At 37.6% G+C, this 13,567-nt stretch overlaps 1 protein-coding gene across 1 annotated transcript in view; it reads right to left on the bottom strand.

Annotated features, from left to right (window-relative positions):
* The window catches only part of LOC124553244 (YLP motif-containing protein 1-like), a gene marked incomplete at its 5' end in the record, with an annotated part of 63,226 nt that overhangs the window by 17,614 nt on the left and 32,045 nt on the right, over positions 1-13,567 (bottom strand). The window lies entirely within an intron of this gene.

Raw genomic sequence — 13,567 nt, 5'->3', positions numbered from 1 at the left:
CGACAAACAACAACTCTGCTGCGATGAACACACAACTGACTAGTAAGTACACAAATCGGTGGCGAGTATACAACTGAGCGGCGAATACAGAACTGCCCTAGCGCTCGCGACTCCAGCGCTTAAGAAGCCAGAAGCCAGCGGTGGCGCGCGCAGACTTGCGGCGATTTGCTGTCTCGCTGGCGCTGCTTATACGGACGGCGTCCGTACTTTGATGCTGCCAACCTTTTGGCAGCGGGCTCGGTTGGCATTACTGGCTAGGATACAACAATCACCATTGTAGAACATTTTATAGCGCTTTTCTTTTTTTCTTGCAGAGTAATTCTGTCTTGCTCGTTCGAAACGCGTCAGTTATAGTGCTTCTCGATTGTGAACGGATTAACATATTGATATTTCAATGAAACTCTGTATGCTGAACACGATTACCTAATTTTAAATAATGTTCACAACATGGCATTCATATTCTCGTGTCCTCATTCATCCGACATAGTATGAACCAACTCATAAGCAAGACAGCCTACTCCGTAGCTCTAGGTTATCAATATCACACATGCATTGCAAATGCTTGATCCACGTTACGAGGTACACACCACAATAAGACGCACCTCTTCAAAAATTAAAAGTTAATGAAGTAGTATTGCGCACATAAACAATAATTTCAGCATTCACGCGCCATAGCTGCGAACTATATAGCATTTGCCACGAACTACCATAACGAGTATTAAATATTTTTGTGATAAGTACTGCAAATATTCGAGCCCTTACATCAAAGTCTTTAAAGAACAAGAGATATATCATTGTGGAGTTGAACTCTACTTCAAATACTATCTGACAAGACGTCAAAATGCGAAATAAATGTGACTTCCAGCTGTCGGCTGCTACTGGTCGGTGAAAGGCGGGCCACACAACTGTTGCCTGGCGTTGCCAACAGATGGCAGGGCGGTAGTTAGTCTTTTGCTCACGGCACTACATGTTGGTTAACTATGTACTATTAACACCTGTATGCAAGAACATCGACTTCTTTACTGATACATTAGTTCCCCACAAAGGGTCAGACTGATGAAATATAAACCACTCTTCAAAGTTTAGGCGAATTAAACAGCATTTCAAACTAAATAAGAACATGGCTATGAAATATGTTTTTTTCTTTTTCATGCACATCCTCTCCCGAAACAATGTCCATATCATCCCTGGTTCTATGGGGAACATATACGTTTTGGCGATCCTCACATTAGAGTCTGACTGTCTTTCTCGCCGTCCCCGAACGTTTCTGGAATTCAGTTCCCACATGTATCATAACACAAAACTTCTTTCTAGCGCAACAGGGAGATACTCTAAGTTTCCCATCGCATTTAACATCCACATTTCTCAATCCTTTCACTAAATTTGTAGTAGTTGTCTGTTCACCTAAACGCAAAATATTCGCCAATGCGCCGCTAAATGTACCCTTCAGAAAACGCTGTAACAAAGAATCTCTTCAGAGGAGAAAAATGAACAAGATCTGAAGATCGCAGAAGACTAGTAGCGTTCGGTGGAATGCAAATGAACTATATGTTCTTTTTCTCACAAAGCTCTGAAGATTTCATTGAGATTTGAGAAGAGAGAATATTTCAAATATTAATCTCCTTCACTCCTTATTTGAGGCAAACATGAGGAAGTGAGTTTGAATTCAATTGTCAATCAACTCTGTTCTAGCCACCCACTCTGCTGTGTTTATTTGCGTTCCAGGAGGTGGCTGTATATCCAGTCAGTCCATTTTCGTTTACGTTTATCAGTAAGATAAGGCGGAAGGAATTCTCCTGCTGCATTCCCCAACAACATAAGAGTGAAGCACGGTCTTGAGGTGTCCTCAGTTTTCTCAGGACGTCGACATGTCCAACGAAATAAGAGCTTTCTTTTGCTGGTATGTCATGAAACACATTTTCATCAAAACTGTAAACTTTTCAGCAGGACCGCCTTTAACCTCAGCTTGGTATTTCTCTAAAACAGATATTGATTACATTCTCATTTACAGCAGCACCCTTCGTTTAAATATTGACTGTAAATTTGTGAGACAGTTCAGAACTATGTCTCTCTAAAAATGCCTTTCCCCAGGCCAATTCAAGCATATTATCAGCAAGGCAGTCTACTGTTCTTTTTCAGGTGACATGATTTAACCATGCACTTGAAGTCAGATATTGATATTGGAAGAACCGTATCACTGACACTGATACAGTCTTTTACAAAACGTCTCTCTTCAATCTGGGTAAGAACAGTGGGCATTGCAGCTTTTCCGTCATTCTTGTTTCTCAAATTGTTCACAATGGTTTGTCTTGGAATGTAATACTTCCTTGCAGCTTTCCTGTGTCCATTTAGTCGAGAAGTAATTTCTTCTAATATCTTCTTGATTTTCATTCGAATGACCGGTTTCGTGCCATATTCCTGAGAACCTGGTTTTGGACGTTTCTGTCATTCTGCAGTCTGTAAAAGAAAAACATAGTAAGCCTACAGTACTGTTTTAATTCGTGGCTAATTGGAGGCTTAGAATGAATATTTATGCTTATTTATAATTGCACCTACAGTACTTTTCGAATAATTTGGAAGAGTGTAGAACAATTGTACTTCCTTCTGCATAATCCTCTATTGTTCTTCTCGATAGCTGAACTGACTCCAAAATTTCCTGAAAGATGTTACTTCTACTAATAGTCGATAGCGATATTGTGGTCGACACTAGAGGTAGACTTAAAACACTTTAATCTTTAATTACACTCTCAGCGTAAAGTGTTCACCGATATGGCCAGATTTGTGTCTCACATATAGTTCGAATCAAAGGAATGCAGAGTACTACCTGCTACACAGGTTCATAGATTGTCACATTGTCCTAGCGTTAGTAAGGACACGACACAGTCCAGTAGCTGAAAAAAGTTTACCTGTGACAAACATTTAACCTATTAGTTCACCATATCACTGCCCTCATACACAGTTAGAGAACTCGAAACACTTAAGATAGTGCACAAAAATAATCAAGTCCGTCAACACTGCTCTGCTAAGCGGTCATTGTTCATGAGAGTCAATAATCACGGATGTTCCTCTAATAAGTTTTCACTCAGAGTTAATTATTGATTACTGTCAAAAAAGTCACAAATGAAGCCCAGAGTTGAAGAAAACGAACCGTACACAAATAGCGCGAATATTTCAGAATGTTTGTTATTGTACTACGGCACACAGCTTACGACATGAGACACAGATGTTGCTCCACTTACCCTCAGCCACAGACTGCCTGACCTCAGCTGTGCTAGGTCCGTACGTACATTCGCCTAGGAACACTATTATTGATAGCAATCATTTGGCATGAAATATTTTATTTCCTCAAAACACTAGCTTCCGAATTAGCTACTTAATTAACAAATGCTGCAAATCAAGGGGAACAAAAAAAATCATTAACGTAATTATAATGCCCCAATTCAGAATAATCAATGTACTAGAACAGTGGTAATTTTTTGCTGGCGCAATGTTACTCTAAAATGACATGAACTTGCAATTAGATGTGTCACAGTGTTTATTTCGACACAGTAACTAATCGCTTGAAATAACATTTCATCACTGTAAACAGAAGGAATTATTTGACTGTTTGAAAATGAAACATTATGAAGGAGGTCATGGTATTGAAATCTCTGCCTGTATTTCTTTTTTCACAACAAATGAGGTAACACTCGTTTCACTTTACTTCTTGCACACGTGACGTAATTTTGACGTCATACGCAAAAATCGAACACGGCTATCGAATTTCGTTTGCGTTCAATATGGGCCTCTCACAGGACTTTATCTTCGCGTACGGGATGTTTACAGAAAACGTCGTTCTTGGAATGATTTATTATAATCGTTGCTAAATAAAAGTCACATAATGATTTATCGACGGTTAATGTCTTCTTATAAGAGTGTTCTTAGGAATGAGTTGTTATCGTCAATAATTGACAATTTAAACATGAAACAGCTTATTTTATAATCCGCAGTATGCCGTTTCATGGTTACGAGGCGCTGATAACTTATCGCAGAGACGTTAGCATCTTTAAAGTCAGTTAATAACGTATCAACCGTTGAACCCTTCAACAGAGAATATGATAACGAAGACACAAGAAACAAATCACAACTGTGACGTCACCGCCACTAGGCTGTCGCTGCAAACCAGCATCAGTGCAAGAACGTGTACTTCTTCCATGAGAGCGTAACAGACTTAGTTCTCGACTGTCAGTCTGTGTGCCATTCCTGTAGGCTATTGTGCCAAATGCATGACACGCTGGCTGCAACTCTCTGTGATTTCCTTCTATTGGGTATGAGATCAAATACAAAATTTTACTGCTTCTTAAGAAAAACATTGCTAGTGTAACCGACATACACCATAGCCTTTAAAGTATGCTATAGCAGTTAGTGAGATATAGTTTTAGTAAAAGCAGACAGGATGCAGTAATTATTCTGGTGATCACGATTTTAATCACTTTGACAAAATTGTAATTCACGGAGACATAAATGACTCACAAGAGAAAGTTCGATATTGTCGCTCAGATAGTTTAGTCCCTCATGTAACCAAGTTTTAATCAACAAAGCCAAAAGAGAGATTTCATAAATCTGATACGTCCTTATGTCCCTGTCATATGTACCAGAATACTGCTGTTAATGAAACGAAATCTTTGTAAGTAAAATATAGGCTTAGTATGATTATGCACATTCAGTGTTAAAAATGCAATTACGCATATTGGTAAGAGAAAATTTGGATAGAGGGGAAAATGACAAATATAATGTTGGTTTACATGTCACAAACTTTATTCCAAACTACTTTACAGTTGACAATCTTCTCTCTTAGCTGTTTCTACAGTTATGGCAACGTTAATTTTCTTAACATAATTATTGAGAAACATATTACACCCAATTTCACTACACACTGAAGAAAGCTATGATCTGTGTGATCTACCTTGAAAGGTGGCTACACTGAGCCACAGCGCTAGAGATTGCGCCAAAGAGTTTTATTCGGCCGCCTCCACTGGCAGTGCTTGTCGAGATGTGGCAGTAGTCAGTGCTTGTGGAGTGGTGGTAGCGAGTCGGTGTTGAGATGTTGTAGTAGGGAGTGCTTGTTCCATGTTTTATTCAGTTTGTTTGATGGGCTAGACAGCAGATGTTGTTCGAATGGAGACATTGTAATGATCAGAGTGCTTTTAGTCAATATATATGAAGGTAAAAAAATTCCCTTTTCTTTTATTATTTCAGTGTCTTAAATAATGCGTCATTACAGGTTCAGTCAACAAAGCATCTGGCTTGTGTTCTTGTATTAGAGTGTAATTCTGGTTTCCTTACGCAATTACAGTATTTCTGTTTATTTTTTTTAATTACTTCAGTGTAAATGGTATTTAAAATATCTGGTCTTATTGAGGAAGAACCGTGCCAGATGTGTACGTTGAATCACACTTCCACACACAGAACAGGTACACTTGTGCCTTGTTGTTTCGTAGCTTTCATAGTTGCTGGGGACTTAATTAATTAATTGTGTTAACGGAAATTTCATTTCATTCTTTGTTGTTGTTCTATGCAGCCAGATTGCGTACAAATACTAGTCAGGACCAACGGTTACGAGACAGCGGACAGACAGCGACTGAAAATTAAAATTGTTTGCATTCTTTTTAATAATTCAGCCCCCATGCACGAAGAAATTTAGAATCACAGATAGCAGAAGGGTTTGAAGAAAGTAATTTGTTTCATTTACGGGATGCAACAAGAGAGTGCCAGGCGCGCGAACTTGACAATAATCGCCACTGTAACTGGGACAGATGCGGTAGGTCTTTGTCGCCACGAGGCGAAAACTTTGACTATAAACACTTTTTGACTGTTCGGAAATTTAAGATCTTTCGCAATTCCAAGAATGACATACATCCATGTTCATGGTTAGATCAATTTATGTACGCACTTCCACCAAATTGGTCACTAAGTCACAAACTGGAATTTATGTGTGGATATTTAGAAAACGAATCGGCGACGCGCATGCGCGCACTTATTAGAGATTGTAATAATTTAAATGATTTTTATCATGCATTTCTATCGGCATATTGGTCCGAAAACACACAAGACAGAGTCAAACATAGTCTTATTATGCAGCGTAATTTTAAACAGTCTGAGTTCCGCACGCCAGCAGAATAATTTGAAGACATGATTCGAAAGAATCAGTTCCTTTCCAGCCCTTATAGCCCGACTGAATTAATTCGCATTTGTTTAACTAAGCTGCCACAATCCATAAGACAAATTGCTTTAGCTGGAAGATGTAAAAACGACATTGAGACTTTTAAGACTTTGCTACAAGAACTCGAGTATGACAACGACGACCTGACTTCCTGTAATTTTTTCAGTAACAGTAATTACAATAGATTTTCAGAGAAAAGGGATAGTGATCGGAATGGGCGTTATATGGGTAATTTTGAGAATGACAGACGTAACAGACAGGACAATAGATACCAGCCTTATGACAATAACAGACGTTCTAACAGAAATTACACAGACAATTATAATAACGGTAATTCGTACCGGAATGATCAATCATACGGAAACAGTAATCGGTATCATCAAGACAGAAATTATTCATACAGTAATAGAAATTCTTACTACAGAAATAACCAGGGTAGTAGGTCTAACAGTAATTTCTGAAGTGATAGTCGAAATTACACAAGAAGTAGTCATGCAGACAGACAGGAAAATAGAAATTTTAATAACAGACACAACCAAGAATTTGTATCTAACAGACAGAAGGGACGTAATTGGCATCCCCCACGTGACAGAACTTCAGAGAGAAAAGTGCAAATCGTAGAAATTGATCCAGGAAATGACGCGAATAATCAAAGACGTGACGTAAGCAATGGACAATGACATGTAGCTTCGGCTTCTGGCAGCAATATAGAGGGTTCAGAAAGTAATGACACTACGACTTTACGCTACGCCTGGAAGACATGAGAGAAATTTTGCTAGACGAAAAGGAAAATAATGTAGACGCATTTTTACATCTTGTTGTTGAAGTATGTGTGGGTAAGAATAAGTTCACTGCGGTTTTAGATTCTGGGAGCCCATTCAATGTCATTAGTGAATCAGTTTTTCGTATATGTGTAAGAACCATTGCTTGTCCTGTGTTACCTGTTTCTAAAACTACAATTCGAGGCGCTATTTCTGGAAAAAGTGTGGAAGTTAAACAACAGACCAACCTAAAATTTATTTGTCAAGGATACGAATTTTCTGCTAATTTTATTATTGTTCCATTACTCAGTACACAAATTATATTAGGTATGGAGTTTCTTAACACACATAAGGCAATTTTGAACTTTAAAGAAGGAAGTGTGAATTTGACTGTTGCCGGAATGCCGAAATGTTTGAAATTTTTCGAGTGTTTAGCAAGATCTGAATCAGATACAAAATGTTTAAGGTTTCTTGCTTCTGATGTTTTCGTTGAGCATTATGACGACAATGTGTTCATTCATGACAACGGCAATAGATACAGAGACGCGATGGATGATATAATTAATAGCGAAAAATTAATTAATGAAAAGGTTAATAAAGCTGAATTGCCAGATGACATTGCAAGAGAAGAACTGCACCAAATTTTGACTTCAGATGCTACAGTATTTAGTCATGACACAGGAACTTTACAAGGCTTACAATATTTATTTAAAGTAAAAGAACACACACCATTTCGGGGGAAAACGTATGCTATTCCTTTGGCTTACAGAGATAGGGTTAAGAGTGAACTTCAATACATGTTAGATCAAGGCATTATTGAGCCAGCAGTTAGTCCTTATACCAGCCCATTACATGTCGTTCTTAAAAAGGATGGGTCAATTTGTTTGGTTCTGGATTCCAGACAGATAAATGATATCATCATTCCTGAAACTGACCGTCCACAAAATTTAGATGAACTTCTTCAACATTTCCATGGAATTAAAGTTTTATCAACGTTTGATATGCGCGCAAGTTTTTGGCAAATAGAACCCCACACTGATTGTAGAAAATACACTGCCTTTTTAGCTTTTGGTAACTGTTACCAGTTTCGGAAATTACCGTTTGGACTTACTGTATCTTCAGCAGCATTCATTCGTAGTTTAAACGAAATTTTACCTGTTTATCTTCGTGACAATATTACTTCATATGTTGATGATATTCTTATTGCTAAACATTCTTGGAGTGAGCATAACAAAATTTTGAATTCATTATTACGTATCTTTGCAAGAGTTGGCATTACAGTGAACTTGGAAAATTCTGAATTTGGTCGTTCTCAGGTGAAATTTCTTGGTCACATTATTTCTACAGAAGGTATTCTTCCTGATCCAGAAAAACTAGACGCTGCTCATAATTATGCTGTTCCTACCACAAAACGTGATGTTCGTAGTTTCCTTGGTGTCTGTAATTTTCTTAGACGCTTTGTTAGATTGGACAATTTGGCCACACCTCGTTTATGTGAACTATCTGGAAAGAATTCTAATTGGTGTTGGGATGAGGAAGCTCACTCAGAATTTGAACAACTTCGTGATGCTTTAGTTGCTGCTCCACTTCTTTCACATCCGGATTTATCTAAAGATTTTTGTTTGGCGACGGACTCATCATACAAAGGCCAAGGTGCACATTTATTTCAAGAGATAGAAGAAAACGGCGTTGTAGTACAGAAGACTATTGCATTTGGAAGTCGTGTTCTCTCTAAATCCGAAAAGAATTATTCGATTATGGAACTTGAAGCTTTGGCTGTTGTTTGGGCTTTTACAAGATTTCAGACATTTTTGTTTGGCAGATATACTAAGGTTTACACCGATCATCGAGCTCTGGAATTTCTTATGTCAACAAAATTAACTCATGGAAGATTGTCACAATGGGCGCTGTACCTACAGGAATTTGATTTTAGTATTGTTTACATACAGGGATCTTCAAATATTGTTGCTGATGCTTTATCACGTGCACCTATGGGTTTGAAACAAAGTGCTGAAGAGGACTGCAAGGAAAACAATTATTGTTTGATGTATATTCAAGGTGTTGCGTTTGAGAATTTTATTTTGTCTTCGCTCCAGGACATCGCTAAGGAGCAAAATAAGGATCCAATCTGGAAGGACATTAAGGAGAAGTGGAGGAGAAAGGAAAGCGTAGCGATCAGACAGTATTATTTAGTTCGTAATGACATTCTTTTTAAACGAAAATCGGTCGACAACTCTGTTTGGTTAGTTTGTATTCCTGATGAGTGGGTTAATAAACTGATTTGGTACACACATTTCAGTTATGCACACTTTGGTCCCAGAAAATGCTTTCATAAATTAAGAGAAAATTGCTACTTCAGTAATATGGAAAAACGTATTCGATCTGTTGTTGCCAAATGGAAATTATGTCAAAAGGCTAAGCCGCCAACTATTTCTCATAGAGCACCGTTGTTTCCTATCATTTCAGCGAAATTAAAGGACATAGCTGCAGTCGATTTGTTTGGTCCAGTGGTTCGTTCTACTAATGGTTTTGCGTACATTTTCGTAGCAGTGGAATTGACATCAAAATATGTGTGTTTTACACCTTTACGCAAAGCAACAGCTCGTTCAGTATCTAACGCTTTCATCAACCATTTTCTTAAAGAAGTGGGTCATGTTGATAAGGTTATATCAAATAATGGATCACAGTTTCGCTCTAAAATTTGGCTTCGTACTCTACGGCGTCGTAAGATTAAACCAATTTTCATTTCACTTTTTCACCCTCAATCTAACGCTTCAGAGAGATGGATGAAGGAAATCAATAAATTGTGTCGACTGTATTGTCATCAGAATCACAGAACGTGGGATCAGTATCTTCATATTTTTCAAAACATTCTGAATGAACTCCCTAATGATTCAACTTCTTTACCGCCTATATTGATATTAAAAAATAAAGCACCGACAAATCGCATTTCTGAAATCGTTCCTTTTCCGCCTACACGGAAACTGCGGCATTCTGAAGTTGTCAACCTGGCTCTACAAAATATTGCGTCTGTGGCTGATAGAAGAGAGAAATCAGCTAAACGTCCTGGTCGTTTAAAAAATCTTGTCAGTTGGTCAAAAGGTGTTAATTAAGTCTCATCGTTTGTCTCACAAAGGAAAAGGCTTGTGTCGCAAATTTTTTCTGCTTTATAACGGTCCATATAGAGTTCGCAAAATTATTCATGATAACACTGTTGAAGTAGAAACTCTTAAATCTCGACGCTCTAAGGGAGTACATCATATATCGAACATTAAAATTTTTTTGGAATGACATTCTTTCTAGAAACTAACAGTTATACGTAAACACATGGAGAGTACAAGGATACCGCGCCGTGTTCCGGCGGCGGCACATACTCAAAGCAACAATGAAGTCTGCGCGCCGCACAAGGCAGTCGTTGACCGCAAACAATTACTTCCTTCGTCACGCGCCTACAGCTGATCGAGCGCTCAGTGCGAATACACTGACAGCCGTAAACAAATACACAGTCTAATTTCTCCGATTAAATTCAGTATAAAGCTATAGTGACTTGATAAATTATGTTATTAACGTTCAGTATTTTTCAGGATACGCTTGAATAAAATATTTAAGACCTTCAGGTAAATTCTGTGTGCGTCCGACGTTAAGAGGACTTGCTATCGAGAAAATTTCAGGAAGAATGTAATTTCGAAGATGAAACTAATAAACTAAAAAGGTAACGATTAATTGAGTTTATTTTTCAGGTAACATATTTCCACTTAGGTAAGTATTTTAGACGTAATTTGCTGCTTGCGATTACGTGACTCATACTTTGTGCTAAATTTCATGTTCTATGAATTTACTTGTGAAGCGACGTGCTTGCGTACATTAACTTATTTTGACAATGATTGATTAATGAACAGGGTTGTTACTTATGTATATTATGCATCGCTTGGCTAATATGCTTTTTCACTGATGTCACATTTTTTTCTATTATGTGCCTGCTGTGCTTATTTATTTGAATTATAATTGTCACCTGATTAATTGTGCTGATATGGTTATGTATGTAAGTTATACTTTGTGATTTATCTGCTTGCGCCATCATGTTTACTTATTAAGATTATGTATGAACATTTATTTGCTTATGCTGATATGATGATAATGAACTGTTTATTATGTAAGATAACATATTTGCTGCTTTGCGTATGGATTGCATATTTATACATTTCTGTTTGTTGTCATAACTACTCTTTAATTTGGTATATAGAAATGCCGATATGAGGTGTACGAACATAGAGTTTAGGTCACACTATGGTATTAATTACAGATTGTTCGCTTGGCAGAGCCTCATTGTAGGAATTGTGCTGCATCCACTTGTTGAGATTCTGTTCTCTACTGGTATATTTACTCGCTATTGCATGTTTTGCTTACGCTCAGTGCCTTATAAGATAAGAAAATGAACTGCTATAATGCTACGAACGACATTAGTACAAGAAACTTCATGGAAGTCACATGAGCTGGAGGTTTTATGGAAGCTGCATAAATTTATGCTAATAGGAAGGAAGCTAACGACATGACATACCAACACTAGGTTTAGACCATTGACAGTTATTACACTGCATTCTTCATGAGCAATTGAAATAGCAAGTGATACTTGACACAAGAAATACTCCACATGTTTGCTTCTGTTTGCCATAATTCTTGAAGTGGTGTACACACTGAAATATCAAGATTATTCACACTTCGTAATCGTACTTACTTACTGAAAGTTCTTCGAACTAAAGGCTGTTAGAGGTCATGTATGCATTTCTTTTGTTTAATGATGGACAAGGTAACCAAAATGTATCTTATAATTCATAATGAGCTGAAGATTTGGATCGCATGGATTACACAGAGGTTGTGTGTGGACATTGTGTCTTCGGATTGTATGGGATGATGAACTGAAGTTTGCACTAGGATTTTATCTGTACTTGTTCAAGGAGACTGACTAGAGGAAAGAGTTGTTATGGAAGTGAAATGATATTATGTTAAGGTTTATATGTGTCGATGTATTGAAGAGGTATTATTGAGGTACTGAGATTATGTGAAGTTGATGATTATTGGAGTTTTGGTGGACAAGAGGTAAGGTAAATGGTATTGATGATAAGGTTTATATGTATCGATGTAAGAGGTATTATTGAAGTATTAAGTTTATGTGATGATGATTATTGGAGTTTTGGTGGATAAGAGGTAAAGAAAGTGAGGAGAATATTTTTTTTTGTTGGTTTATATGGAACAAGGAGGATGAAGATGGCAGACTAGAACACTCAAGTAGAAGGTAGATTGTCTACATACACACTTTGTTAAATCACTAAGAAGTATATACTTTTTTTGGAGAGAGGAAGTATTTGCATATCTTGGCACACTGACAGTTGTTCAGCAACCGTATATTGATTTGGCTTGGCAAACATTGGTCTTGACATGATGACTATGACGTTGACTAACTATTATTGTCTGTTATACACCGTGCCACTACTACTTGATACACAAGTTGAACATCAAATTTCGACAGAATTGCATTTACACAGTTAATACTATTCAACTACACAGTAGCACTTAATGTGGATGAAAGATGAGTGAGTGTGTTTTGTGTGTTTTCCTTTCCTAATCCCAAATAATTGGCGCCGACCTATCTCCTAAATATTATTTTACTTGTTTGTTGTGGCTTGCACTGACACCTATAAATATTATAGGTTTACTGGTATTTGTGTACTTGTAATAGTTAATATGACAAATATCTGATATCATTTGTGTGTTTATTATAATTTTTATGTTTAGAGTAAGAGCATTGATGATAGTTTTGTAAAAGCAATTGTGTGTGCATTCAAACTGTTGTTCTTGCCTGCACCTGTTCAACATAATGGGTGCCACATAGGAATGTTTAATTTCTGCTGATGACTGCTGATGAACTGTCTGATTAGTGATAGTGAGTATTATGGACTATTACCTGCACTTATTCAACATGGTGGATGCCACCTGGAAATATTTAATTACTGCTGATGAACTGTCTAATTATTGATAGTGAATATTATGGACTGTTACTTGCACTTTTTCTACATGATTGGTGCCACTAGGACATGTTTAATATTTGCTGATGACTGCTGATGAACTGTCTAATTAGTGATAGTGAATATCATGGACTGTTACTTGCACCTGCTCAACATTACTGGGTGCCATTGATGGAACTGTTTCTGCTGAATGATGTCACTTGTTGGTGTCTGCACCTGTTCAACATTGCTGGGTGCCACTGATGGAATTGCTTCTACTGAACTGATGTCACTTGTTGCTGTCTGCACCTGTTCAACATTGGTGGGTGCCACTGATGGAACTGCTTCTACTGAAAAGATGTCACATGTTGGTGTCTGCACCTGCTCAACATTGCTGGGTGCCACTAATGGAACTGTTTTTACTGAAATGATGTCACTTGTTGCTGTCTGCACCTGCTCAACATTGCTGAGTGCCACTGATGGAACTGCTTCTACTGAAAATGTCACTTGTTGCTGTCTGCACCTGTCAACATTGCTGGGTGCCACTGGTGGAACTGCTTCTACTGAAGAAGTCACTTGTTGGTGTCTGCACCTGTTCAACA

Source organism: Schistocerca americana, chromosome 11, assembly GCF_021461395.2.
Source record: "Schistocerca americana isolate TAMUIC-IGC-003095 chromosome 11, iqSchAmer2.1, whole genome shotgun sequence".
NCBI lineage: Eukaryota > Metazoa > Arthropoda > Insecta > Orthoptera > Acrididae > Schistocerca > Schistocerca americana.
Note: the sequence above shows the minus strand (reverse complement) of the source record. Positions and strands in the feature narration are given on the sequence as shown.